This window comes from Lepus europaeus, chromosome 16 (assembly GCF_033115175.1).
Source record: "Lepus europaeus isolate LE1 chromosome 16, mLepTim1.pri, whole genome shotgun sequence".
Lineage (NCBI taxonomy): Eukaryota > Metazoa > Chordata > Mammalia > Lagomorpha > Leporidae > Lepus > Lepus europaeus.
The window spans coordinates 27,281,060-27,305,320 of NC_084842.1; the positions used below are offsets into that span (position 1 = coordinate 27,281,060).

Below are 24,261 nucleotides of genomic sequence, written 5' to 3' on the forward strand. Positions count from 1 at the left end.
GATCCTCCTTCAGAGAAGTCTGAGCAGGAGCGCCGTCTGGCCAGCCGCAGCGCTCGGTGACCCCTGGCTCTTCCCCAACTGTTCCCTTGTCCCGACTTGTCTGGATTATGTGATCATCCTGACAATGGCCCAGAGATGAATCCCTGAAGGAACTCTGGCTGCTTCCCCTTTCTTCTGCGTATTTCAAAAAATTAACAAGAAGCATGCTAGAAAAATGTTGTGCGGGCTAACTACTTGGGCCACAGGTCCACACACCTTGTGGGTACACTTTTTTTATTTTTGCTCTGGCCGTCAAAGGCTTACGGCAACACAAGAATCTACAAGGTGCCAATTGAACACACAAGACCCTTAGCAAGTGCAGCCAACATGAAAAACACATACATATTTCATATCATCTCTTAAAGAGCTTTATGTCTTGTTGGGAAGGGAATTATCAGCAAGTTAAGCACATAAAGGACAAGAGTATGCATGCAAAAAACTATGAAAGACATGTGACTTTACTGAACAGAAGGTTCAGCTTGAAGTTGAGTGTGGGGGGACTGCCACAGGCAGAATAAGCAGAGTGGCAGTCAGTGCCACGGGCTTTAATTGAAAATGGCCTTGACCCTGAGCTAGGCTCTGGCACATTCTTAGCTAGGGGATCTAGAGCAGAATACTTGACCAGTTTCTGCCTTAAGTTCCTCGTTGGTAAAAAGGGGATAATACAAGTGCCTTAGTCCATTTTCCACTGCTATAGCAGAATGCCTGAGATAGGAAATATATAAAGGAAAGAGGTGTATTCCTGTTCATGGTTCTGGAAGTCCAGGAACACGATGCTTGCACTTGCTCAGCTTCCAATGGGGTCTCATGGCAGAAAGTGGAATGACAAGCGGGTGCACGCAGAGAGAGAAAAGGGGGCCAAACCCAGCGATGGCTAACCCATTTCCACAAGGACAGTGCCCCACCTTGCAATACACTGGCTGTTAGATCTCTATGTGAGTTTTGGTGGGGAACAACCAAACCCAAACCATTGTTCAAAGTACTTATCACAGGAGGTTGCTGTAAGGAACATACACACACACACACATTACTTATTTATTGTCCAATGTTCACTAGAATGTGAGCGCCATGACAACAGGAACTAGTGACTGTTTGCTGTTTGGTGACTTTGTCCGGAATCAACTTAGCTCAGGTGGCATTACATTTCCAGTGCTCTCTTCCCTGCCTGTTTCTGGGTTGGGGTGGTTAGCAAGAGAACATGACACAGGTCTGGAAGACAAAAGCCAGGCCTCTGGCCTGCCTTTGGACTCTGCAGGCAGTGCCAGCCCACACATATGCCACTGACCTGCAGGCACATCCTGCTTCAAGAGCCAGCGGCTGGGCGCACACTTCCCCCTTCCTTTTATGTCTCTGAGTCTGGGCTCGGGTGCACCTGCAGCTCCTACACATCACCCAGCGTATCACAGAAATACAGGATCCTGTTTGTTCTCATGGGTCCCAGAGAGCCCTGCAGGCTCCAGCGTGTTCTCCCAGGTCAGTCTGCCCTTGCTATTCCCTTTACACACCCAGCTTTCCTTCCCCACGCCACTCTTCACAACCCACAGAGTCTTCCTTGCCAGAAGGAGCAGCAACAGTCTGGACAGAGGCCTCCAGTAGCTCCCACAGCTGTGTGCAGTCCAATCCCTCAAATAAATCCCCTGTCCTATAGCCCTGGCTTGCATGGAAATCAGACCCCAATGTGGCGCCAGAGAAGGTGTTCTCTGATCCAGTTCTAGGATATCTGAAATTGGTTCTCTGAATGACCCCCCTTCCCCTAGAAAAGACAAAAGCAAAACAAAAAAAATCCAACTTATTTGTTTGTAGCTATAGAGCCAGGTTTTCTTCCTTTTTTAAACAAATATTTATTTATGTACTTATTTATCTATGTATGTATGTATCTATCTATCTAAAGGCTGAACGATAGAGAGAGAAGGAAAGATTCCATCTGTTGGTTCACTGCCCAAATGGCCGAAACAGCTGGGACTGGGCCAGGCTGAAGTCAGGAGCCAGGAACTCTATCAGGACTCCCACATAGGTGGCAAGAACTCAAGTATCTAAGCCATCCTCCGGTGCTTCCAGGCACCCGAGTAGGGAGCTAGATCGGAAGTGCGGTAACCAGGACTTGAACTGTGCTCCAGTAAGAGGTGTGGGCATTTCAAACAGCGGCTTACCTCACTGCACCACAGCACCTGTCCCCAGAGTCAAGTTTTCTAAAACCCAACGTCCAATCCAGCTGAATTCTCAATATTACAAGATCTCTTTTCCTGAAGTTAAAGCAATGACTGGGAAGGAACGGAGTCCTGAAATGTGGGATGGCTCGTGTAGATGGGTCCTCCCTACCACCCACATGAGAGGCCTGATTGGGTTCCCTGGCCCTTGGTTTTGACCTGGGTCAAGACCCTGCTGTTTATAAACATTTGGGGAGTAAATCAGCACAGACTGGTGTGCTTGCTCGCTCTCTCTTGCTCACTCTTGCTCTTGCTCACTTACTGTCTCTTTGTCGAATAAATAAATATTTTTTAAAAAAGAGAAAGAAATAGCAAAGACAAAGCTTCTGGTGCTGAAAGAACAGAAGACGCAGCAAAGTAACAGCTGCTTCAGACATACTCAGTGTTTAAGAATGAAAGGAACTGGTTCTTACCCATGGCTAAGAGACCCAGCCCTCATGAAGTTACCCTCACACTAATTCCTACATCTTAGATCATTTTTTCCCAGCCTTGTGCACCTTTTGCAATTGTCAAATATTTTTACCCACAGAAGGCTGTGAAATGCAGTGAATTTTAATGAGAGTCTAATTAAATCACTTAGCCATTCAAGCGCAATAACCTCCCTCTTTCTCCAATTGTTCTCGCTTGTGTGGAGCTGGTCCCCTGGCTTGCGCACCATGAGCGCGCATCATTCTCCCCTGTTCTAAGCGCTATGGGGTCCACCTGGTTTCTGAGTGCAGTTTATGACCCCAGATTTCCTATCTTTGTACATTGGGAAAGTCTGAACTTGTACATCTACACTTTGGTTTCCATTAACACAGCTGGGGCCAGAATCCAATAGATCACGTGGGTCAGCCCTAGACAAAAGGACCAGTCAGAGGCATCTGAACTCAGCGCCAGCTTTGGGGGCGTCAACTTTCTCCCTACCCCTGCCCCCAGAAACACTATTGTCCTCAGGAGTTCCAGCAGAAAAAGCCTAAATTTTTTAGTTTAAAGCAGGTTTGGTCCTACAGTCCTCTTCAGACTCTTAAGTTCTCCTTATTAAAAAAAAAAAAAAAAAAATTACCAACTTTTTCCTCACAGTTATTTATTACATAAAGTTTAAATTCTGAACCATGTAACACCAATCAGTTGATCAAATTATTCAATTCAGAGAATTTAAATTTTGTATTTTCCCATTTGTAAAATAAGAAAAATATATCAACTGCTTTCATCACTATACTAGGAACACAGTTTTGAACAGTCTACTAGTTAATTACTTAATGATCTTTCATTGATTCATGCCATTGTAATATTTTTATGCCAAATTTTTAAATATCAAAGAAGAGGTGCCATCACTTTGTACACAAAAGCAAACTTTACAAAATTCCGCTTACCAGGATTTTCAAACTGAACCATCCCCTTAAAACAAACACAAAACATCAAGTTGGGGTGGGAGATGTACATATGCAGGAGTTTTGAAAAGGTCATGGAAAAATAGAATTAAAACTATGAGTTTATTTTGGAGAAAAACATTATTTTCACAATATATAGAAAATGTGCATTGTGAAAAAACTATTCAAGGATTTCAATTTTATTTGCATCAAAATGATCTCGGTTTTAACTACATTTTCTATGAAGTACCCATTGTGTATATACACATTTCACCTTTACCCAAAAACATCTTCATTTTCCTCCATAAACTGTGACAATCTTTACTTTATAGTAAATCTCATTGTGGGACCATTGTTGCTTATAATAACTTTTCATCTACTCAAACAAGTCAAAAAACATTTAAAAGACTCATACTCTTGAACTGCCCCAAGATGTTTATAATTCAATGGCAAGATTTATAAAAAGTAAAGACTAAAAGAATCTTAAAAAACATCCAATTCTTCTCACTTCTAAATATTTTCTATAAATTCTAATAGGTATTTTCTGTTTCTGTTTTTGTTTCAATGATTAGTATTAACTCAAGAAGTTCCTGGGACAGGCTTTGTGGCTCAGCGGGTTAAGCGGGTTAAGCTGCCCACATTAGAAGGCCGGCGATGTGGCTTAACAGGCTAATCCTCCGCCTTGCGGCGCCGGCACACTGGGTTCTAGGTCCTGGAAGGGGCGCCGGATTCTATCCCGGTTGCCCCTCTTCCAGGCCAGCTCTCTGCTATGGCCCGGGAGTGCAGTGGAGGATGGCCCAAGTGCTTGGGCCCTGCACCCGCATGGGAGACCAGGAGAAGCACCTGGCTCCTGGCTTCGGATCAGCACAGTGCGCCGGCCGCAGCGGCCATTGGAGGGTGAACCAACGGCAAAAAGGAAGACCTTTCTCTCTGTCTCTCTCTCTCACTATCCACTCCGCCTGTCAAAAAAAAAAAAAAAATGCCCACATTAGAGAGCCAGATTGAGTCCCAGCTACTCTGCTAATGATCCATCTTCCTGATAATGCAGAAGACAGTGGAGATGGCCCAAGTACTTGGGTCCCTACAACCCATGTGGGAGAGTTCCAGGCTCCTGGCTTCAGCTTGGCTATTGCTCACATTGTGGGGGAGTAAACCAGCAGGTGGAAGATTGAGCTGTGTGTGTGTGTGTGTGTGATTCTGCCCTTCAAAAAAAAATATATCAAGGTCTTAAAAAAAAAAAAAAAAGAGACATTCTTTCCTTGGTTAATTGTTAAACATTTTGGTACTGAAAGAACACAGGGGTCCTCATATCTCATTTAAATGTCAACACATAAACTATTTCTTCTGACTTTCACTTTGGATTGATGCTTTCTGAGACATTTAGTAAAAATCATAAGTAGGTTTGATGAATAAACTATTCAATATAGACTCAAATGTGAATTTCAAGTAAATAGTTTTTAGTATAAATATGTTGCAGGCATTGCATTGGTTATAAATTTCTTTTCATGACTGTTCTAAAATTCAGATTTAACTTGGTGTCCTGTATTTTTAACAACAACTCTATTAAGAGATTCAGATCATGAGACTGTATCACTTTCAGTGTACAATTCCGTAGGTTTCAGCACAGTCGCATGCCATCTAACAACGTGTTGGTCAACGACTGTTTATAGAGATGACAGTGGTCCCATAAAATTATACCAGTGACACCATAGCCCTCTTAGTGGGTGTAAGTATACTCTATGATGTTTGCATAGCAACAACATCACCTAATCACACAGCTCTCACAATGGGTCCCTGCATGAAGTGGGACATGCTCATATATTCAAAGAGTAACTCAACCATGACCACAATCTAATTTTAGAACATTCTTATCACCCCCTAAAAAGAAACCTGGTGACAATAATCTGTCACTCCCCATCCCAGTCCCCAGTTCTGTTACCCTGGCTGGGCAACCACGAGTTTATTTTATGTCTTTGCAAATACTTCCATTGTGGACCCTTCTCATGCATGAAATCACACACTATGTGGTAGTCTGTGACAAGGTCCTTTCACATAGCAAATTTCCAGGGCTTGTCCCTGTTGCAGCATCTAGCAGATTACCCTGTATTTTTATTTGCTAATCAACCCTCACCATAAGGCAATATAGGAAAGAATCATTTTGCCTAGATCTTCTCTTTTCTACCATACTCAGATCCAAACTTGCACTTCCTTCTCACTGTCAGTTAGTGGACTCGGAGGCTGATCAGAGACACCCCAAGGTAACAGGACTGGAGCGCATAGTGGAGAACTTGTCAGGAGGCAGAGAGAAAGGACAGAGAAAGAGCCATCCCAGTACAGGACGTGCAGAAGACGAAAGAGACGCCTGCCTTCTGCTCCTCTCTGGGGCATTCAGGGTGTCTTCTGTCCACTTCCTTTGGAAGTCCCTGATGTTGGTTATCACCAGATTCTCCCTCCATAGGATCTGAACAAGAAAGGATAAACAACACAACGGAATTCCTCCACAATCTCAGCTTGGTTTTGCACCTGCCAACTTTGCTTTACCTCATACCTGGTCCCCAGGGCCCAGGCCTATCTCCCCACTCCCCTTCCCCTACCAAGGTCAGATGCTCTCAAAGATGCAATTTAAGACCATGGTCCTGCCTTTGACCTGGTGGTTCAACCTGCTCATGGCCTTGGAAGCTATGGTCCATGTACCACAAACCTCTGCTTTCATTGCTCCAAGATTTTTCTATTAGATTGTGGAGGAGAAAACTTTAAACCCTTAGCAAACAGCATAGCCGAATGACGACTTTCTTACCTTCCTTTCTTCCCTCCCTCCCTCCCTTCCTCCTTCCTTCTTTTCTGTCTTCGTGTAACTTTACTGCTGTCTTCCTTGGAATTGGAGAACTTTACTTTTTGTGTGGATGGGAATTGTGTGACTTTGCTCCCGAGAAAGCCAAGAGCGCCTTGCGTGACAGGGAGCCCTGGGCACGCCTGACAGAATCCAGGACACTGTCCCATGCCCTCCCCTTGTAAAATATGTATTCAAATGTGCTGCAGCTTTCAGCTTACGCGGCTATCACGGCTGCAGGCAGCATCAGGAATGCCCCCAGAGGCCTCAGTCCAACACTTCTCTCACCCACCGAAAAAGTAACTTGCTCTCACCCCAAGGTACGTGCTCAGTGGGCAGAGGGAATTTTTATCACATTAAAAGAAAAAAAGGAAACCACTAACCATCTTCCCCACAAACTCTTGCAGAAAGGTCAATGAATGCAACGCTTATCACATAAATTTCCAGGGAGCCAGGGCTTGGCTAATTTGTTCCCAAACTTTAGTTCCTTAAGGTGGTTTCTTTTTAATGCCCAGCGTGCTTCAAATTCCAAATGCGGATGGTTCCCTAGGAGAACCTCACACCCCAGTCACGCACTGCTCAGCTTTCTTCTCAGATTCTGAGCAGGTGAACGAATAATATACCAGCAGTTCACAAGCTAGATGTCATCACGTTCACTTGTTAACAAAACAGAATTTGCAAAACAGAGTGGTACTAAATGCATGGTGTATGTGTAAAAGTTTCAGAAATCCTTAAAAATGAGAACGGCATAAGAAACAAAACACAAAGGCACTGAACACTTACTGTCCGTGAGGAATCAACACATGTTATGAAAAGGCAATCCATAGATTTCAAAAGTGTTTTGCACCAAAATAAACTTACCTTTAATTCCATTTTCCCTGAATTTTATAAAGTACCCTAATATATGTGTATATGTAAAATGTGCATCTCTTAGAATTTCTGAACATACAATTGTCTTAGGTACTCATATATATATAATTACACAATAATCACTAAACATATTCGTTTCAAAAGGCCTCTTGTAAGGCACAAATAATAGTTATTTTACCAATCTATCCATCCATCAATATATACTGAATACACCTGTGTATGTAAGGTATTATGAAAATATTATCTGAATTAAAAGTACTGCCTGCATTTCTTCCAAATGCATGATTCTAAATTATCTCAAAATAAACATTTTTATTGAAAAAATAATGAATTCCAAGATTTTAAAGACTTGTAGCCTCATAAATAAACAGTGAACTCTCATGGCAAAAATTCCAGTGGCAGATAATAGCTCACTAATCTCCTCCGTCTGGTATATGCTGTCTTCGCTTCAGCTCAGTGAACCAAAGAGATAAGATAATTTCAGCTGTTTATCATTTACAGAGCAGTTCTTATGAGGGAGTAAGCCTTTGATATGGGGTGACTGGGGAGAATCTCCCAGATACCTCTGTTCTATATTATTCATATACTGTGTATGTGCATGGAAGGCTACATCAGACAGTTCATGAAAAAATGGTATTAGAAGGTGAGTTACAGTTGTGAAGTCCATACATAGTTTTTTTTCATAACCTACATTTTCATAAGCTTTTTGAAGTACCCTTATATGTGTATGTATGTATGTATGTATGTGTATGTATACCTGTACACCCTATGTGTATGTTGTGTGTGTGTGTGTGTGTCTCGTATCCTGCTCTTCATCAAAACTAACCCACTCTAATTTCCTGTAGAGTTCTTCCATCTTGAAAATTCCAGAACTCTAGATTGGGCCAGCTAGTGTCTAGCTCACTCTGGGGAAACCGAACATAGGACAGGGCAGAGGCCTTTATTTATTTATTCATTACTTTCATTTTATTTGAAAGACAAGGGAGTGGGAGAGAGAGAGAGAGCTTCCATCCAGTGGTTCACTCCTCAGATGCCCAAAACAACCAAGGACCAGGTCAGGTCAAAGCCAGAAGCCAACAGCTTAATCAGGTCTCCCATACGGGTGGCAGGGACACAGGTAGTTGAGCCATCAACGGCTTCCTCTCAGGGTGCAGCATAGCAGGGAGCTGGAACAGGAAGTTGAGTTGAGACTGGAACTGGAATGCAGGTATCCATGTGGCATTTTAACTGCCACACTAAATGCCTGCCCTTGGTACATGCCTTTAGAAATGGGATATTGTGGAGTATAAGACGCTACTGGAGGAGAGAGCTGGAGGGGGGGGTTCTAGGCAGAAAGGGACTCCAAGAGTGAAAGGAATCCCAGGGAAGCTGCAAGGTCCCAGGCTTGACCAGAAGCACAGTTTTACCAGAGCCAGGCCAATACCTGCAAAACTGGATCTGATGTTAAAGTGTCTGAAAATATACTCAAAGCAGGAGGGAGGGAGGAAGTATCACTATATACTTAGAACTGTATTTATGAACTACAGTGAATCTGTTCTCTTTGTATTAATATCACATTAACATGAGAAATGATGAGGATTGTATTTAAGTAATTATGCTTTTGCTGTGACCCTGAGAATCTAATGTATTAATAAATTCCTTAAAGAAAGGAAATAAATAAATAAATAATAAAAAATATAATTAATGAAAACAGTTTACTGCCCCCCCCCCCTTCTTGGAAAAAGATTGCAGGACACAATGGGGCCAGTATGTGAGCGCTCATTTTAATTCCTGAAGGAATCTGCATGGACACAGATGACTCTCCTCCTGAGGGTTAAGCTCCTGACTTCCCCTTTGTTGAATCCTGGCAGAAAAGGGGCCGTAGTTAATGGAGTTGGGAATCGAGGATCAGGCATATTAGAACTGTGCATTCCATTGCCACTGAGCCTCTAAGCATTATCAGCCAAAGCCAATACAGTAACACCCCACTCATCTACAATTTGTACAGCACACAGCAAATGCATAAGTGGCGATCAGGAAATCAGAAAAAGGGCCTCACGATAAGGAAGAAATTATAGGTATTAGAAAAAGCAGCACATGGGTTCAAGAGAAAAAGACAAAGAATTAGACAGATGGACAGAAATGCAGCATCAAGCAGTTAGCCACACCTGCTAACTTATAAAGCAGGCAGTGTGCATTTTGTGGAGTAAACGGGAGGGAAGCAAAGCCTTTTGAAGAAATCAATTAATGAAGCCTTATATATTTCAAGACTTTGTTTTGAATAAGTGCATGGAGCTGTGATCACTGCCCTAAAGGGAAAGGAAGAACTCAATACAGAAAAGAATTAGCATCACTGGGACAGTGCAATGAGGAGAGGCACTCAGGACCCTCGGGTAGGGATAATGGAGTTCACTGCACTACTATCCACTGATCCCTAATTATGAGGGCTAGTAACTCAAGATCAATACATAGAATTATTAACATCCCTGCCTAAATGAGCTATAACACTGTTCCATTGAGCTGAAGCTCCTTAATAATTTCCAAGTTAGTAAGCCTTTAGGATTCTGGTTTATTTTTGTAGACGCTACATGCAACATTTGGAATAAACATTAACTCTATTCAAGGGAAGCCCTTAGGATGGTTACAAAGACTAAGTCTAAATATTGCCATTGTAGCAAATTTGGAATTCTGGTTTCTAACTCACAGAAGTGAGAAAAGGTCTACACTGACACAAACACTCGTGCTAGGAAGGAGACACCAGAGACAGCAATAAGAGGAGAGAAAAGCGACAGGCTCCATGTGCCAAACCAAGGACCAGCATGCACAGCAACACTTCTAGCCTCAGATCCCTGCAACAGACAACCGATGGCCCGAGTCTATCAAAAAAGTGTCAATTAGAATCTTCATATTTGATTTTACTAAATTAAAACGTCAGAAAAGAAACTTGGCGATTTTTTTTCTAAAGAGGTTTAAGAAAAATATGTTGCGACTTCTAGAAACTTGCTCTCCAGAAAAAGCTGCCATTGGGATGTGAACAGTTGAGATCTGCACTGGGATGAAGAGCATCCTCTCCAGAATGGGTGTCTACACAGAACCTGTAAATACAAACTTAGAAATGAGGTCATTGCAGATGGATTCAAGTGCAGATGAGACCTTCCTGATCCTATGATGGCTGTCCTTATGGAAGAGGACATTTGCAAGCAGAGGTGAAGGGAACAGGGCCATGGAGAGATGAGACTGGGAGTTCAGTTTTGTCACCAGCAGCTAAGGCACCCTGAGAATTGCCAGCAACCACGAAGGCGAGGAAGGAGCTCCACTGGAGCCCCCCAGGGATGCCTTGACTTCAGACTTACAGCTTCCAGGAGTGTAAGAGAAGCCATTTCAGGGTTGGAAGCGATCCAGTTAACCTTGGCAGCCCTAGGAGAGTAATACAAGGTCCTACTCTGCCTGGTTCATTCACTCAGATATTTGCTTTGGGAGTACATAGATTTTGTTTGTTGAGTAATGAACATTTTGCAAAGACCATTTTAAGCACTTCTCACGGATTATCCCACTCCATCCTCTGATAATAAATATTACAGTCAGATAAGAAAGTTTTCATGCATTTTTTTTTGACAGGCAGAGTTAGACAGTGAGAGAGAGACAGAAAGGTCTTCCTTTTTCCGTTGGTTCATCCCCCAAGTGGCCGCTACGGCCAGCGTGTTGCGACCAGCACACTGCGCTGATCCGAAGCCAGGAGCCAGGTGCTTCCTCCTGGTCTCCCATGTGGGTGCAGGGCCCAAGGACCTGGGCCATCCTCCACTGCACTCCCAGGCCACAGCAGAGAGCTGGACTGGAAGAGGAGCAACCGGGACAGAACCAGTGCCCCAACCGGGACTAGAACCTGGGGTGCCGGCGCCGCAGGCGGAGGATTAGCCTAGTGAGCCGCAGTAGCGGCCTTCGTGCATTTTGAAGCTCTGTTGTTTTGGCTTAGAAAATGAAGGAGAGGGGCTGGTGCTGTGGCTTAGCTGGTAAAGCCACCACCTGCCATGCCAGCATCCCATATGGACACCAGTTCCAGTCCTGGCTGCTCCACTTCCAATCCAGCTCTCTATTATGGTCTGAGAAAGCAGTAGAAGATGGCCTAAGTCTCTGGGCCCCTGCACCAGCATGGGAGACCCAGAAGAAACTTCTGGCTCCTGGCTTCAGATTGGCCCAGCTCCAGCTATTGTGGCCATTTGGGGACTAAACCAGCAGATGGAAGACCTCTCTCTTTCTCTCTCTCTCACTCTCTCTGCCTCTCTGTATCTCTGCCTTTCAAATAAATAAATACATCTTTTTAAAAAATGAGGGAGAAAGAAAGAACTTGCTCAAGTTCACTGGGTCAGCGAGTGTTGGAAGAAGAAATTGGATGCAGGCAGGCTGGCCCCAGAATCACGCTCTACTGCCCATTCTGCCCATATGACACACTTTGGAGCCCAAGCCATCTAAGCTAGTTGTTTTCACAAAGCAAATGATCCAGATAATTCAATTGCCTCTTCTAGATTCTTGTGGATAATTCAGGCCAAAGGTTAGCACAACAAAATATAGTAAATGTTATGACTCCTTGACAACTCTGCCACTTTACCTTCTACCCTGGCAATCTGATGCTTGCCATCTTTCATGCACCATGCCATACCCCTCATTCGTGGGTGCCTATGAAATCATTTTTATATTTTTGAAGTAGTTATTACTGTTTCCTGAAATGTTCTCTGGTTTTGGAATGTTTGCAATTGCATCTCATCTCTCAAGTCATAGTTCACATGCCATGGAGGCACCTAACAACAGTGCTTCAAAATACCGAAAATAGCAAAAACTTAGAGAACTTAAGGGAGACTTGAACAAATCCACAGTTGTAAAGTTGACACCTCTTTCTCTCAGCAACAGAGAGTACTGGTAGACAGAAAATCAGCCAGGGGTGAGCAAAGACTAGCAGTTCAGACACCCAACATCCCACATCAGAGAACAATGGTTCAAGTCCTTGGGTCCCTGCCACCCATGTGGAAAGCCCAGATGGAGTTCTAGGCTCTTGGCTTCAGTCTGGCCCAGCCCTGTCCATTGTAGGCATTTGAAGAGTAAACCAATCTATCTATCTCTTTCTTTCTGCCTTTCAAATAAATTTATCAAAAAAAAAAATTAAAAAGAGAATCAATTTAATTCTTTTTAAGTAAAAACCCTATAACCTTATATGTGAACTGGAAATATCAGTGTGAACTATGATTTAAAAACAAATGTAAAAGGATTCCTGCAAACTACTTTGCAGTTTCACATAAAAATGCATCACAGATGTAACAATAAAACAAAACAAAACCAAAAAATTGTAACATTTTACCAAAAAAAATGGAGAAAATATTTGGGCCTTAGGACTACACAAGAATTCTCAGACTTGACAGTAAGAGCATGACTCGCATTGGTGGGTGTTTGTCACAGTGGCTTGGGTCACTGCTTAGGACACCTGCATCCCAAGTCACAGTTTCTGGTTCAAGTCCCTCTGGTTCAAGTCCATGTGCATCCTGGGAAGCAGCAGATGATGGCTCATGTACTTGGGTCCCTGTCATCTACCTGGAAGACTTGAAATTGAGTTCTGGGCTCCTAGCTGTGGCCGGGCACAGCCCTGGCAATTGTGGGCATTTAAGGAGTGAAGCAGCAGATGGAAGATCTCTCTGTGTCTGCCTGCCTGCCTGCCTGCCTATCTCTCTGTCTTCCAAATAAAGTGAAAATAAACATTTTAGGCCAGTGCCGTGGCTCACTAGGCTAATCCTTCGCCTGTGGTGCCAGCACCCCGGGTTCTAGTCCCAGTCAGGGCGCCGGATTCTGTCCCGGTTGCTCCTCTCCCAGTCCAGCTCTCTGCTGTGGCTCAGGAAGGCAATGGAGGATGGCCCAAGTGCTTGGGCCCCTGTACCCGCATGAGAGACCAGGAGGAAGCACGTGGCTCCTGGGCTTCAGATCAGCACAGCACGCCAGCCGTGGCGGCCATTTGGGGGGTGAACCAATGGAAGGAAGACCTTTCTCTCTGTCTCTCTCTCTCACTGTCTAACTCTGCCTGTCAAAATAAATAAACAAACATTTTAAAATAAAAAAATACAATTCATAAAAGGAAATTTTGATCAATTGTGCCTCATCAAGATTAAAATCTGGGGCGAGTGCTGTGGCGCAGCTCATAAAGCCAACGCCTTTACGCCTTGGGCCCCTGCACTCATGTGGGAGATTCAGAAGAAGCTCCTGGCTCCTGGCTTTGGATCGGCATAGCTCTGGCTGTTGTGGCCAATTGGGGAGTGAACCAGCTGATGGGAGGATCTCTCTCTCTCTCTCTCTCTCTCTCTCTCTCTCTTTCTTCCTCTTCTCTCACTGTGTAACTCTTTCAAGTAAATAAATAAATCTTATAAAAAACCAAGATTCTAATCTTGGCCAAAAAAGGAAAAAAAGAAAAGAGTCAGTGGATAAATTCTCTCTTCCCCCGATGTGGGCCCTTTCAAGCTACATGGTTTCCCGGCTTCCCTGATGCCTTCCCGAAAGACTGAGAGACCAGCTGTGCTCACGCCCTGCTCAGCAGTGCTCTCCGATTCGCCCTGCTCCTCGTCTCCTTCCCTCGCCGCCACTGCTGTGGATTGCTCTCCCCCACTAAAAGGGCAACACAAACGCTCTGTCCTTGGTTCTCTCATTTCAGAAGGGCTGAAATTCTTTCAATTTCTTTTCTTTCATTCTTACTATGTGACATATACAAGTAACACATACTCATGGTAGAAAAATTAGAACATGTAGACAAATATAAAGAGAAAAATGGAAATCATTCATAATCCCATTTATCAAATAATAAAGACTTTGAACATTTTTTGGAAGCTATCATTTCAGTTTATTTTTTACAACAAGGGAGTTTATTTTCTTTCTTTCTTTCTTTCTTTCTTTCTTTATTTTTTATTTTTTTGACAGGCAGAGTGGACAGTGAGAGAGAGAGAGAGAGACAGAGAGAAAGGTCTTCCTTTTGCCGTTGGTTCACCCTCCAATGGCCGCTGTGGCTGGCACGCTGCGGCCAGCACACTGCGGCCAGCGCACCGCGCTGATCCGATGGCAGGAGCCAGGTGCTTCTCCTGGTCTCCCATGGGGTGCAGTGCCCAAGCACTTGGGCCAGCCTCCACTGCACTCCCTGGCCACAGCAGAGAGCTGGCCTGGAAGAGGGGCAACTGGGACAGAATCCGGCGCCCCAACTGGGACTAGAACCGGGTGTGCTGGCGCCGCAAGGCGGAGGATTAGCCTATTGAGCCACGGCACCGGCCAAGTTTATTTTCTAAGAGGTTTTTTTTTTTTTTTTTCACCAAATCACCAAACTTATTAAATTCAAACTATACGCTTGACAGTAGACCTAGTTGCAGACTTTTATGTGGCCAATTTAAATTTGAAGAATAGACACTCTAAGGGTAAGATTCCTAGTGCATTCTCAGGAATTAATGGAAATTCCCAAAGTGCCTGTGTTGCTTTAAGAATGTTTTCTTCAGTCGATTTTTCTAAACACCCACAAAACCACGTTGTTTCTCTCTTTTTCATAGACAGTGGCACTAATAATAATCTGTCATGATGATGCTCAGAGAACAATGGGGCATGGGAGGAGACCTGATGATGCAGTACTATAAATACAAACCAAAGGAAGAACAGTCCTGAAGTTTGTCAAGAGATGCAAGGCGGTTAAAGCGACTATTGCTAAAATAAAGGACATTCACGTTAGTTTATTAGAAGCTACACTCGCAGTTGGGAGACTGTGATGTAGTTACTAAGACCACAGACACTGTTACAGATTGTTTGGCTTTTGGATATTACTTAAATTCTTTGAGTTCCAGTTTTCTCATACAAGACATGAGAATAATGATAGGCGTCCTGCAGAACTGTTCAGTTATTTACAATAGGTGTTTGCTCAGTACCAACTATTCAACAAATATTTGTTCAATGAGTTGTAGTCTCTATGGTACAGTAGTGAGTGATACAGACAAGATCTCAGGCCTCTTGGAGCTCGCAATGATAGCTCAGTGAATGGTAATTAACATCATTACTACCGCCACCACCAAAACCATCGTCGTCAGTAAAATTTCTCCTATGTTGACTATGGATTTAAGAGCACTGATTAGCCCAGGGCAGTGCACTTTCTAAATTAAAACATTTTATTTTAGAATAATTAAAAATTCACATGCATTGTACAGAGAGCTCTTTTGAACATTTTACAAAGTGCTCCCCAGTGATAATGTCTTAGCAATGTAGAACAGGAGATCACAACAGGATACTAGCAATGATAAAATCTACCAATCTGCTCAGATTTTCCTAGTTTTGCTCTGGGGTGTGTGTGTGTGTGTGTGTGCGCGCGCGCCTAGTTCTAGGCAGTTTTATCACCTGTGTAGGTTTGTATGTCCACCACTACAGTTAAGTAGAGTAAATTCATCACCCCAAGGACTCATCATATTGTCCCTTTATGACTGTATCGACTGCCCAATGATGACAACGACAAATCTGTTCTTTATTTCTCCAATTTGGTCATTTCAGGAACATTATATAAAGATTAATGTTACATAAATAAAAGAGTGTAATATAAAGATAGATTAATGCAATGTGTAACTATGGGGGCTGACATTTTTCCCTCAGTGTAACTCTCCAGAGATTCATCCAAGTTGTCTGTGCTTTCCTACTGTGGAAGACTGTTGCGTGATGGATGCAACACAATGTGTTTAACCATTCCTTATTGAGGGACTTCCAGGTTACTGTTAGTGTTTGAATATTATGAACAAAACACTGTATACAGATTTTGGTTCAAACATAGTTTTCATTTCTCTGACATAAAATCCCATGAGTGCAGTAGCTGGGTCATATGGTAGTTACATGCTTAGCTTTACAATAAATTGCCAAACTGTTTTCCAGGGTGGCTGAGCCAATTTACATTTCCAGCAGCAATGTATTAGGGATTCAGTTTCTCTGCACCCTTGCCAGTGTTTGGTGCTGCCACTATTTTTGATTTTAGCTGTTCTGATCGGGATGTAGCAATGGCTCATTGCAGTCTGAATTTGCATTCCTTTGATAGTTAATGGTGTTGAACCTCTCCTCACGTGCTGCTTGCCATCTACATATCCTGTTCAGTGAAATAAATATCTCTTCCTAACTTTTTTCCATTTTCTATTTGGAATTTCTTAACTATTTTGTTTTTTTCTAAAGGTTTATTTGAAAGTCAGAGTTACAGAGAGAGAGAGAGAGAGAGAGAGCGAGCTTCCATTATCTAGTTCACTATCCAAATGGCCACATTTGGATATGGGCTGGGCCAGGCTGAAGCCAGGAGACAGGAGCTTCTTCCAGGTCTCCCACATGGGTGCAGGGGCCCAAGCACTTGGGCCATCTTTCCCTGTTTTTCCAGGTGCATTAGCAGGGAGCTGGATCAGAAGTGGAGCCCTTAAGGGATGCCGGTGTCACAGTCAGCAGCTTAATCTGCTACACTACAACGCCAGCTCCAAACTATTGAATTTTGAGTATTTTTTAAAGATTTTATTTATTTATTTGAGAGGCAGAGTTACAGACAGAGAGCAGGAGAGGCAGAGAGAGAGAGAGAGAGAGATCTTCTATCCACTGGTTCACTCACCAAATGGCCACAAACAGCCGGAGCTGAGCCAATCCAAAGCCAGGAGCCAGGAGCTTTTCCCAGGTCTCCAATGTAGGTGCAGAGGCCAACTTGGCACTTGGGCAATCTTCTACTGCTTTTCCCTGTCTGTAACCAGAGAGCTGGATCAGAAGTGGAGCAACCAGGACATGAACAGCACCCATATGGGATACTGGCATCACAGGAGGAAGTGCAGCCTACTACACCACAGAGCCAGCCCCGAGAATTCTTAATCTACTTTAGAGACCAGTCCTTGTCAGACTTGCGGTTTGTAAACATTCTCACTCAACCTATAACTTGTCTTTTCTCCTCTTAACAAAGTCTTTGTAGGGGCAAAAGATTTTAATCTTTTTTTAAGATGTATTTATTTATTAATTTGAAAGTCAGAGTTACACAGAGAAGGAGAGGCAGAAAAAGAGACAGAGAGGTCTTCCATCTGCTTGTCTGCTCCCCAATTAGCTGCAACGGCCAGAGCTGTGCCGATCCGAAGCCAGAAGCCAGGAGCTTCTTCTGGGTCTCCCACATGGGTGCAGGGGCCCAAGGACTTGAGCCATCTTCGACTGCTTTCTCAGGCCATAGCAGAGAGCTGGATTGGAAGTGGAGCAGCCCGGACTTGAACCAATGCCCATATGGGATGCCGGCACTGCAGGTGGCGGCTTTACCTGCTTACACCACAGCGCCAGCTCCTCCACTGATTCTTGTCTGCCATCAGCTAAAATCTGTCCCACGAGACATCAGCTCCTTGTCTCCTTTTTCTTTAAGATTTATTTTTATTTATTTGAAAGACAGGGTTACAGAGAGAGGTAGAGACAGGGAGAGAGGTCTTCCATCCACTGGTTCACTCTCCAACTGGCTGCAACGGCTGGAGCTGCGCTGATCCCAAGCCAGGAGCCAGGAGCTTCCTCCTGGTCTCCCACATGGATGCAGGGGCCCAAGCACTTGGGCCACCCTCCACTGCTTTCCCAGGCCATAGCAGAGAGCTGGATCAGAAGTGGAGCAGCCGGGACACAAACCAGTGCCCATATGGGATGCCAGCGCTTCAGGCCAGGGCTTTAACCCACTGCGCCACAGCACCGGCCCCCCCTTGTCTCCTTTTTTGGTGAGAGATCTCCAGGTACCAACCAGGAAGCCACTGTTCCAAGACAGTAGTGGCAGCTTTCCACAGCCCCGCCCCTCATTGCTGCCAGCCTCCAGCCTATCCAGGAGAGGCAGTAAGGAGTGAGTGAGAGTGAGTGAGTGAGTGCTGGCCTCAAGTAGTTCCTGGGAGTCCCCTGCCTCCACGGCAGGGGCCAGTAGGAAGTGGTGACGGCGACCAGGATCACCAGGATCAAGGAGTGGCCCAGCAAGTGGGTAGAGCCTGGTATAGCCCTGTTGGCATCGCAATATTGCCTCCTTCCAACATATATGGGGGATTCCTCCCTAGACATGAGAGTGATAGACCGGCTCCTCACATGGAGCTCCTAGGGCAGCCACTCTGGGTGTGTGACCGGCGATGATGCTTCTTCAGGGCTTCAAAGGAGTAAATAAAGCAGAGTCAGAAGTCCGACACTGCACCTGCCTGGGGCTGACTCCCACTCGCTCACGGGAGTGTGACTTGTTTGCAACAGGGGAATAAAGTTTGTGCTATTGTTTGCTGCAAACAAACAAGAGAGCAAAACTCTTAGAGGTACCTTCCTGGGACACACAGAGCTCATATCTGGGGAGCAAGGATGCTGTCAGAACCACCCACATGGTTCCTGTCCATGCTCGGCTTCCTACCCCTGGCGACGGAGATTCAGTGTGGAGGTAACTGTGCAACACACAACCCCATGCACACCCCATGCCCACTCCTCACCTAGTCACAGAAGACCAGAGCCAAGATGCAGGAAATAACATTTTCTCAGCAATTAGGATCACAAAGACGCAAACAAAAGAACAACAGAAGAGGAGGGAGAGTAGTTACAGCCCTCAGGACCATGGTCCAATACCTACTACTACAATTGTCCTGGTGATTTAGACTTCTGGCAGGTGACTTAACTCCCATTTGCCATCAATGAAAATGCTATAAGGGTTTTTGCACAAGTTTCCAAAAGGAATTTCAGGCTTACATTTTTCAATGCATAGGATCTTGTACCTTTTCTTAAACCTTCTCGCTGGAAAACTTCTCCAAACAGGAACACAGTTCAGTGCCGGAGACATAAACTGGTCATCACAATCCCCATTCTGGGGATGTTGCTTCTACTTATTCTTTGTTCTGAGTCGCTGTCATGGCTCACAACGGTGCAAGTTCACCCATAGGCCCCATCTACCGGCTCCCTGCCTAGTAAATGCTGTTGACGTGGTGTGGATAGGCAGGCATCTGGGTAAGTCTCAGGAGCTGGAACCCTTATAACCTTGCATGTTACCTGTTCATCTGGCAATCAAAGATGCCCCCCTTCCCAAGATGCCCCTGTACTTCAGGGAGATCAAGAAGGAGGAGTAGATGTGGATATTAAGCTCCACATGAAATTGATGGATATATCATAAACATCCCAGATGGTTTCGTGCATGCAACAGCACTACCTCTACCTCATAAAAGAGACTGGGAATGGGGAGAGTTCTTTATTTGGCTAGGGATGACAGAGGTGCTGCATAGGTTTTCTCTCTGCCCCACCCCGACTGCCCTGGGGGAATCCTCCAGTCCACTGGTGACAGGTATTCCTGAGTGTGGGGCAGCCCACAATGGAGCATGAATGTATGTTTTCTCTCTCCCTGTTAAATAAATCCTGTTCCCATTGGTCCACCCATGTAAATTTCTGCACTTAGACTTCTTTGTGAAAGGCAAGAATCCACATTACAGATTAGGATGTAGTGTAGTGGGTAAGGCCGATGCCCGCAGTGCCAGCATCCCTTATGGGCGCCGGTTCGTGTTCTGCTATGGCCTGGGAAAGCAGCAGAGGATGGCCCAAGTCCTTGGGTCCCTGCATCTGCATGGGAAACCCAGAAGAGGCTCCTGGCTCCTGGCTTTGGATCAGCACAGCTCTAGCCATTGCGGCCAATTGGGGAGTGAACCAGCAGATGGAAGACCTCTCTCTCTCTCTCTCTCTCTCTCTCTCTCTCTCTCCTTCTTTCTATGATTCTTTTCTCTGAATTTCAAATAAATAAATAAATCTTTATAAAAAAAAAAGAGATTAGGATATACCCATGCCCACAACATGTTGTAGACCTGATGTTCCTTTGAAAAAATAAGTCAGGCTTTCCTGTCAGATAAAACATGCTTCCTGTAGCAAACACTTCAGAACAGGAAAGTATAATAAAGAAAATTAAAGTCACCTATAATCCAAAATCAGTAGTTTGCTGTATATACTTATGGTTGTTTTCCCTAGGGTATTTGCGTGTGTTGTGCCTGTTTTGGCTTTGATACGGGGAAGCTAGGTGAGACAGGAATTGGTGAGCTGGAATTTTTGCCAGCCCTGCATAGTAACTTTAGCCCTTCACCTATCAATTTGATATGCCCACCTTCCCAGGATGCACTTGTGTCTCATTTGGGACAGGGAGGAGGAGGGCAGTGATAGCCACACGGAAGTTAAGCTTGGAAGCCCCTCGGTGTTTTGTGTGCTGTTCGGTTCTGTGAGGGTGAGCACAGAACGCCCCCTACACCCCTTTCCTTGTCCTTGTCCTTGTCCTCGGTCTAAGTGACCCCAGGTTAGGCACACACCGCCCAGAAGCGTACACCGTTTCTCGGCTCCTCCTTTTACTTTCGGTTCGCCTGGCGAATTCACATAAGGGACTGATCATCCCAGAATTCAGAACCAAGTCATCTTCCCTCACTCGAGAGAGGTGACACACCGGAGACACTGTGTGGGCATACGGCCTTGACCTAACGAATCAAGGAAGTCCCCCACTAAGCACAGGACATACGTACAATCAGATACACCACTGTCTGTCTAAGGTAGGGAACCCCCTGCAGAATGCCATCAGCTGCTGAGGTGCTAGGAATTTGCTATGTTATGGCAGCTGTGGGTGTCTTTCCTTTGGCTAGAATTGAAGTGGCACACCGCTCTTAAACACTCAAACATGGGAAAGATACCCCCCTCTCAGAATCCCACGTAGATTACCAAACATAGTGAACCTGTGAGTGATAAGAGCCTGACACTCCAGGCATCTGCCTCACAGACAACAGTTGATGACTCAGGGAGAGAGCTCTGACAGTGAAAACGACAATGTAACAAACAAGGCAGCAATGCCTAGTCAGCCACCCCCAAATACCCATGGGTTGAACTTAGATGACCTTGAGGCAATAACCCACACGAGGTCATTCCATCTGCACCCAGTGAGGATCCCCACATTTGTGGCTGTCCTTGGGCACCCCATGCTCTCAGGGCAGCCGCTAGACCCCATCCCACCTGTATGTTTGCCTTTAATGTCAAAGTGGATGTAGAATTCAGGCCCTGGATTCCAACACCCATAGAAAGGCTTCTGCTAACCAAGAGTGGAGGACATGCTTGTGTCTTTCCAGAGAATGCGAGGCAGCCCATTTGGGTACCAGCCAGAAACATCAAGCCTGCAACTGACAGCCAACCAGAACCAGCTGAACAAGACTGAGAGCCCACCTTGTTAGCAGACACACCTGCCCTATCATCCTACCCTGAGAAACTGCCCATAGCCACATCCATTACTGCTTTATACCCCACTAGATCTGGTCAGCCACTCAAACGGCCCACAGCCTGTGTGCGGTCATGCCATTCCTGATTACCATTGTTCCTCATTCCTACCCCTATCTGAGCAAGCACTCCTGTGGTCTTCCGTTTTGAGAGCTGGTTAGTCAATGACGGGTAAGATCCCCTGGGGGACAACCTAAGACAGGCACAGCCACGTATGGAGACCACATGGAAATGGGGGTCAACAATGGTATGGCCAAAAGAATCATGCCTCCCGTTGCTCAAAAATAAATGAAAAGGGGGAAATGTGGTGGAATGAGAAGGCCATGCCAAGATGGCCGCTGGCAAGCCAACGTCAGTTACTCAGGAGTGGCTTCAGAAGCCCCCTGGGAAACCACCTGGCAACAGAGCCTGCCTGGCAACAGGCTGTGATTGGATGGCTTCAGATACTGCCTGGCAACAGGCTGTGATTGGTTAGGGCACAAACAGTCCCTTGACCGGATTGGCTGCCTTGGCTATATAAGCTGCTGTACCAACTGAAATAAATGAGTCTGCGGGCTGCTCGCCTCTGCCTGCTTTCACCCCACTCCCGGGGTCTGTGTGGTGACTCCACGCCTCTTGCCCCCACCACACTCCCCCTCTCAGAACGAATCCACAACAACAGGAGGCACTATAAAAACCCATTGCTTCAGGGCCGGCACAGTGGGTTAAATGCCCAGCCTGCAGTGCCAGCATCCCATATAGGCACTGGTTCAAGTCCCAGCTGCTCCTCTTCCGATCCAGCTCTCTGCTGGCCTGGGAAAGCAGTCAAAAATGGCCCAAGTGTTTGGGCCCCTGCACCCATGTGGGAGACCTGGAAGAAGCTCCTGGCATTAGCTTTGGATCAGCTCAGCTCTGGCTGTTGCAGTCATTTGGGGAGTGAACCAGCAGAATAGAGGATCCCTCTCTGGCTCTACCTCTCTCTGTAACTCTTTCAAATAAATAAAATAATTCTAAAAAAATAAAACAAAACAAAACAAAAAAACCCTTTGCTTCAGGCATGCTGACACCACTCTTTGTTTGCTCCGTAAGGCACCACCTCTCACTTCATAAGAGAGACTGATAATGAGGGAGGGGCCCTCTCTTGCCCTTGACAACCCTTGAGGACCCTTCTCAGGCTTCCTCTGCCTCATTCTCCTCATAGGCGACTCTCTGGCCCTCTCACTCTGGGTATCTCTCCATGTTAACATATATTCACTTTGTCTATTCAAAACAAGGGGGGAGGGGCCGACACTGCGGCTTAGTGGGTAAAGCCGCTGCCTGCAGTGCCAGCATCCCATATGGGTTCTGGTTCAAGTCCCAGCTGCTGCTCCACTTCTGATCCAGCTCTTAGCTATGGCCTGGGATAGCAGTAGAACATTTGGCCTGTCTTTGGGCCCCTGCACCCACATGGGAGACTCGAAGGAAGCTCCTGGCTTCAGATCCTCCAGCTCCAGCCTTTTAGGCCAATTGGGGAGGGATCCAGTGGATGGAGGACTTCTCTCTCTCTCTCTGCCTCTCCTCTCTCTGTAACTCTCACTTTCAAATAAATAACTAAATCATTTTTAAAGAAAAAAAAAAAGAAAACAAAAACCCTGCTTTCACTTGTTCACTGCATATGGATGCCTCTACTTCGAATTCTTATCTCTGTGGGGCAGGAACCTAGAATAAAGATGAAGAGGCCTAGAGGTTTGTCTTACAAAATGCGACCCGATCATAAATTCTGTTACACGTTTGCTTTTCCTTCAGCAATACACAGTGGCCATTTCCCCAGTTATTAAATATCTGTGACCAGACCTGGGCCAGCGTCCACCCCCCCCCCAAAAAAAAAATGACTCCCAAGGGAAGAGGGTCCTGCTTACACAGTGGATTTATCTTCCTAGCCAGACCTAGTGATCTGCTGTCTGCCAACCCAAACAGAACAGGAGGAAGGCGGGCCTGGCTGGGAAGCACTTGACCTCGAGGACGTCCCACTCGCCCTGCCTCCTGGTGGGGACGTGTCGCAGGCACCTGGTTTTGCTGGAGGCCACGCGAGGCGTTCGGCTGGGCTCGGCCCTGGCGCTCTCCTGGCAAGGCGGGGTCTGCCCTTAAGTGGGCATCGAGGTGAGGCGCGCAGAGGAGTGAGTGGAGGCTGTTAGGGCAGCGGGCCGAACCAGCGCAGACAGGAGCACCACCGCGTGGCCCGGTCACGACGAGCCACGCAAATTCTTTTCCTTCAGAAAGGACAAGGAGCTGGGGCGCCGCGTCACTTCCGGTGCGCCGGGCCGCGCCTGTGCGCCATCTGCGCTGGGCTCAGGCCTGAGGGGCCGCGGCGGACGGTGGCTACGGGCGGTGGCGAGAAGCCGCCGCCCAGGCCGCGCGCGCCGTGACGTCTTCCAGGGACAGGCGGCCGCGGGCCCCGGCCTCGCCGCACGTCCCCGGCGGCGGGCGCCCTCAGCGTGGGCGGCGTGCGGCGGGTTTTATTATTTTTTTTTCCAACCCAGCACCAGAAAACCTTTTGGTTCGTCACAGTTGGGCTCCTACCTTGAAACATAAAGGCTCATTGTCCTGAAGTCGCCCAGCTAGTCTGACCGCTTGGGAAATTTCGTTACGCTCCCGCGGCCAGGCTCGGCGGGGGGCTGGACGGCGCCCCGGAGGCGACGCGGGCGGAGCTTGCCCGAGCGCGGGAAAGCGAGCGGCTGGGGAGGGGCCCGCCCGGCCCGCT

General features: G+C 46.0%; 1 long non-coding RNA gene across 2 annotated transcripts; it reads right to left on the reverse strand.

Moving 5' to 3' along the window:
* Positions 1-8,248: 8,248 nt before the first annotated feature.
* Positions 8,249-24,175, reverse strand: LOC133775169 (uncharacterized). Of its 2 annotated transcripts, XR_009868202.1 has the most exons (4): positions 24,081-24,175; positions 23,163-23,219; positions 16,903-17,028; positions 8,249-8,464 (listed from the first exon to the last, which is right to left on the reverse strand). It is a non-coding gene; the product is annotated as an uncharacterized LOC133775169 (long non-coding RNA). The 2 variants fall into 2 exon arrangements; XR_009868203.1 differs by lacking the exon at positions 23,163-23,219.
* Positions 24,176-24,261: the final 86 nt, after the last annotated feature.